We start from the raw sequence: 6000 nt of genomic DNA, 5'->3' as shown, positions 1-6000 counted from the left end.
GCTGGATGGATGACGTCTCTGCTTCATTGACTCTACGGGTAGGAGTGTTCTCACGGAAGCCGAACTGCTGAGAGTTTTCTGCCATGGCTTCAATAAGGTCCCATGCTTCCCTCGGTGTTTTGTTCGCCAGGGCTCCTCCACTCGCAGCGTCAATAATACCCCTGTCAGTTGACTGGAGCCCTTCATAGAAGTACTGGATCAACAGTTGTTCGCTAATCTGATGCTGTGGGCATCCCTTGCACAACTTGTTGAACCTTTCCCAATAATCGTACAATGATTCCCCGGAGTACTGCTTGATACTGCATATTTCCTTTCTCAAACTCGCAACCCGGGATGCGGGAAAAAATTTTTCCAGAAATTTCTTTTTCAACTGTGCCCACGTGGTGATACTACCTGCAGGTAGGTAGTATAGCCAATCCTTCGCTGCATCCTTGAGAGAGAAAGGGAAAGCCCTGAGTCGTATTTGCTCTTCGGTGACCGCAGGGGGTTTCATGCTAGAGCAAACCACTTCGAATTCCTTGATATGTTTGTGGGGTTTCTCACCAGAAAGGCCATGGAACGAAGGTAGGAGTTGAATCAACCCCGATTTCAACTCGAATGAGGTATTCTCAGCCAGAGTTGGGAACGTGATGCACAAGGGCTGATGAGTCAGTTCTGGGGTAGCCAGCTCCCGTAATGTCTGGGTGTTGGCCATGCTCAATTCGTCTTCTATTGACTCGTTTTCAGAAAATGAGTACCCTTCTTTTTGTCTCTTGGTCTCTTGCCTTCGCCTACGTGCTGCCTTCTCAACCTCAGGATCGTATACCAAGTCACCTGTGCGAGAAGAACGGGGCATAAACTAGCAAAAGTACCAAGAAAAAGAAAAATAAAATAAAACAAAATAAAAACTGAATTCAAAAAGAAACAACTAATTCAGACGCCAGTCCCCGGCAACGGCGCCAAAAATTGACAGGTGCCGAACCTGTGCAATAATAATAAATAAATCCTAACTACCACCTGCAACAGCTAGTAATCAATTCGAGTACTGGAGCAGGGACTCTAGGTGTGCAATGGGTTACTTGATTCACCCTGTTCCCGAAGAGTTTGCTTAATCCGATATACCTGAATCAATTATTTAACTGAGTTCTCTAACTAGTAGATAGTGGTAAGCAGGGTCGTCTCCTCAGGGACTGGAGAGATATTTGTTTCTTTTCAAATCAAGATTAATGGGGGGTTTTGGTATCAAATGCCAACTAAACAAATTAACTGCAGAAAATAATTAATTAAAAGAAATAAATGAGAGAAACTCTAGCCAAGGGTATACTTCAGAAATGGTTCATGCACTGATCATTGATTCAAAGGTAATTCCAACATTTACTAATAGATTGGTTCTAGTTGTCTCGCACGCGCTAAACAACCAACCCTTCCTTAATTTATCGATAGCCAAGGTACGACCGTTAGCTATTTCTCTAACCCAAAAACAACCCTAGGTACGACCGTAGGATTCAATTTCCAGATTGCATTAATAATTAGAAAGGCCCAATCCTAACCAATAAACACGCTACGAGGGTTTATTTAAGCTAGATCATATATTCCCCTGACATAAACCCAATTATACCAGTTGCTACTGGGATAGAGGTAACGAACAATTACGGATTCAATTACCTCTATTTAGCAAAATAGCCTATATGAATAATTAATTATTGCGCACTAATCAATCATACACAAGAGCTATAACAGTTAAAAGCAAAGAACATATAAATACCAATAAACGGAGGAAATAATTAAAAGCGGTTTAGATCTCACAGCATTAATTGAACCAATTCATCAGCTGTCCCTTGACTAGAATTAGAGAATTAGCCCTCCATTAATGGAGGACAAACCGCGCGTGGAAAACTGAGAAAGGTTTGCACTTCGATTATCCCGCTTCGGTCCACCACAGGAGGAGAAAGCTCAAATTTGTATTGCTCTCGATTGTTAAGTGGAAACATACGAGAGATTGCTTTTGTTCTCCAATTCGATTCGCACAAGGTAGGACAGCCCAAGAGCAAAGTCAACAATGGCGGCTCCTTTAAGCTTTCTTCCTTTTTCCAATTGAAGTCAAGATACACGAGAGTGAAAGTTTCTCAATTGCTTGATTTCTCAAGTTGTCAAGTCAAAACATGAAGAATTCGTTTCTCACAAGTCAACAATGATGGCTTCTGTCCGTTGCCTTTTTCCCCTCCAGGCTGCGGCTCTCTCCTCTCATTCAAAAACCAAAAACGAAGACCCCTCTCTAACCTAAGCCGCGCCAGAGATAAATTACAAATTGTTACTTCTCAAAATTGCAGCAAGACTCCCTAGAAATATATATTAAAATAAAATCTATTACAATTAGGTTTTTTTCCGCTTCTCAAACGGGCCCCACGTCCGACGAATCTCCTAAAAGTTAAATTTAAGCACTTTTCGGCACCCATTCCTGCAATTAGCACCCAAAACAGAATATTAGTAAAATCCACCCAATTAACGAAAATATTCAGTCAATTAATTATGCAATAACGCCCAAAATACCCACTAAAATGCAACCTATCAACAATTAACCAAAAAAAAAAATACCGTGCTAAGGCACAGGCTAATATACTATTAAATATTATGGTTTTTATAAAACTTTAAATTAATCTTTTATACATTGTTAGTGTACAAATTTTTTTACACTAACATGTATAGATACATGCCACATGTTCAAAAAGTGAATTTTAAATTTGTACAGAAAAAATGCAATATATATTTAAATCCACTAGCGTGAATTCTTACTTTGACAATGTATAAAAAAAAAATCCAAAATCTTTGCCATTTGGTGGAGTTGGAAAAGAAAACATTTTGATGACGTCTAAAATTTGCCCCCATTAGGTACTTGTGATGAACTAAAGAAAGAACAAGGAGAGGGCGGTACTATCGTTGAACTAAAGAAAGAGCAACTATTGAAGACCAAAAGTACAATGTTCAAGTGCTCTGAGATAATTGAAATTACCAACACCTTTCGGATAGTTATTGGAAGGGGAGGTTCTGGAATAGTTTATCTTGGATGCTTGGAAGATGGCAGCAATTTTGCCGTAAAAATGCTGTCTTCTTCATCAGCAACCCGTGGACAAAAGCAGTTTCAATAAGAGGTAATCAAGACAATTTGGCACTATCTACCCATTTTACCTATAGGGATAATTTCAGGAGCCTCTACCAGGTTTCAAACAATTTCATTGCTATCCCTCAAGATTTCAAAAATATCACCAACCTCGCTTTTTTTTTTTTTCGAAACGATAATTGATTGTATTGCTTGACAAATGATATACAAGTGCGAGCAAGGGCTCGATTGAACTTTACAAGCGGCATATTTACCACTAAGGAAACCAATGTTCCTCATCAAAAATCATGCCCAAGGCATGAATGCTAAGCTTGTAGCTTAAATGAGTCTTATCTTTTCTAACTAGGCAAAAGGAGCACATATGAAACAATTGGCTTAATTGAAGAATGTCATCCACAACAGTCGCTAATCTAATCTCACTTACTCTGTTTGTGCGAATATTGTTAAGGATTTGTGGGTTTTGCACTTGGAATTGCACTTCCCTGGCTTGCGTTGTGGCTGTCTTACACATTGCCAGCTTCAGGGCAATTGCTTCATCCACCAGAATTGATCCTGAACTTCTTGCTCGTAGCGCCCATCCTCGGTGTGGTCCTTGATCTCCTTGATTCAGGCTGATTCCAATGCCAAAGGCGTGGTTGGATATATCTGATGTTACCCCAATCCGTACTTCCAGTATCCCATATTCTGAAGCTGACTGCGAACTGTGTTGCTGTAGAGCTATTGTTTCGTCTGTGCTCATCCTAGATTCCTTAGTATCTAATTCCACCATTTCTAACCATTCCTGATGCGCCTTCTGAATTGTCTTCCAAGGCTGTTTTTTTTTTCCATTAAATTCCTCCTCATTCCTAGCTTTCCATATCTGCCATAGAATATGGACAGACAACGAAATATGTTGCCCACCTTCTGGTCTATTCCTGGCTTCTGAGATTGATGTCCACCAGTTGCGGAAATTCCCTTGTTGCTCCATCATTCCTTCCCATTGGATAGGGGCTAGCTTCCATATCAGTTTTGCCTCCCTGCAGTTCAAAAGGGTATGCTCTAATGTTTCCCTATCTTCTCCACATCTATTGCAAATGGGGTCTCCAATTTTGATTCTGCCATGTATAAGATCTCTCACTGGAAGCGCATCATTGAGACATTTCCATAGGAAGATTTTCTGTTTATGCTTCACTTTCAATTTCCACACTTCCTTCCATAGCTTTTGTGTTTGATCCTCCCAACTAGTAGATCCCTCCACCTGGTTTCTGCTGTGCTTACTTCCTTCTTGCCGCACCTGTAGCTTATACCCTGAATTAACGGTATAGTTTCCATCTGTCCCGTATATCCAGAAATGACTATCTTCCTTCCCTGATAAGCTTATTGGTATGGCCAAAATCCTTTCAGCATCTTGTCGATTGAAATTTTTGAAAACCAGATTCGTATTCCATGACTTTTGGCAGATCAGCTCATGAACTTTTTGAAGTCCATTGTCCATATGTCTTCTGGTCGTGACTTTCCCATTTATATTACCCGGGATCCAGCAATCATCCCAGATATTGGTGTTGTTTCCATTGCCAATCCTTCTTCTTGTTCCTTGTTCCACCAATTCTCTAGCTCCCATAAGGCTCCTCCATATCCAAGATGCAGTATTGGGGACTTTGCACCTAAATATGGAAGTCCTTGGGAAATATTTAGCCTTCAAAACTTGGCTGACTAGGAGAATAGGTTGCGTTATCAGTCTCCAAACCTGCTTGCCTAGAAGTGCTGCATTAAATGCCATCAAATCTTTAAAGCCTAATCCTCCCATGTTCTTACTCCGAGTGAGCTTCCTCCAAGAGCACCAGTGTACCTTATTCTTTCCATTGGCCTCTCCCCACCAGTAGTTTGACATTAGTGAGCTGAGTTCCTTACATAATCTGGATGGGAGCCTAAAACAGGACATGGTATACGTCGGCATGGCTAAGGCTACTGACTTAAGCATAATTTCCTTACCTGCTGTACTTAAGAACCTGTTTTTCCACTTGCTCATTCTCTGTTGTATATTTGATTTGACAAAGCCAAAAATCTGCTGCTTTGATCTTGATACCACCATTGGTAATCCGAGATACTTGCCTTGAGTAACACTTTGCATATTCCCCATAACTTGACAAATCTCATGCTTCAGATTTAGCCTCACATTCTTACTGAATAGTATAGAAGACTTATCCAGATTTATCAGTTGTCCAGACCCTTTGGCATACACCTGCAGCACCCTCATTAATTCCGTAGCCTGATCCTTATTTGCTTTGCAAAAGATCAAAGAGTCGTCTGCAAAGAAGAGGTGTGTTATACTAGGACCCTGTCTACTTATCTTCATCCCAGAAATTTTTCTGGTTTGTGCAGCCTGCCGAATGAGGTTGGAAAATCCTTCAGAACAAAGGAGAAACAGATAAGGGGATAGGGGATCCCCTTGTCTAATACCTCTTGTGGGTATCACATACTCTTTCACCTCCCCATTAATATTGAAGGAGTAAGATACAGTTCTTACACACTCCATAATCCAGTTTATCCATCTGTACTGAAACCCCATCTTTTGCATAATGGCCTCAAGAAAACTCCATTCCACACGGTCGTAGGCTTTGGACATGTCCAACTTCACTGCCATAAACCCATCCTTACCTTGTCTCTTGTTATTTAGATAATGCAAATACTCATGAGAGACTAAGATGTTATCTATAATTTGCCTACCGGGGATGAATACAGATTGGTTTTTGCAAATGCAGCAATGTAAAACACCTTTGAGCCTATTTGCAAGAATTTTAGCAATGACTTTATAAATGGTAGTGCAAAGACTAATTGGTCTTAACTGATTCAAAGATGTGTGATTAAGCACTTTGGGGATGAGAGTAATCACCGTATGGTTAACACTTTTCAAGAGGTGGCCT

General features: G+C 40.5%; 1 non-coding gene across 1 annotated transcript; it reads left to right on the top strand.

The window, feature by feature from the left end:
* Positions 1 to 215: 215 nt before the first annotated feature.
* On the top strand, positions 216 to 322 carry LOC113738282 (small nucleolar RNA R71). The gene has a single exon (XR_003460069.1). It is a non-coding gene; the product is annotated as a small nucleolar RNA R71 (small nucleolar RNA).
* The last annotated feature ends 5678 nt before the right edge of the window (positions 323 to 6000 follow it).

Source organism: Coffea arabica, chromosome 9e (assembly GCF_036785885.1).
Source record: "Coffea arabica cultivar ET-39 chromosome 9e, Coffea Arabica ET-39 HiFi, whole genome shotgun sequence".
Lineage (NCBI taxonomy): Eukaryota > Viridiplantae > Streptophyta > Magnoliopsida > Gentianales > Rubiaceae > Coffea > Coffea arabica.
Note: the sequence above shows the minus strand (reverse complement) of the source record. Positions and strands in the feature narration are given on the sequence as shown.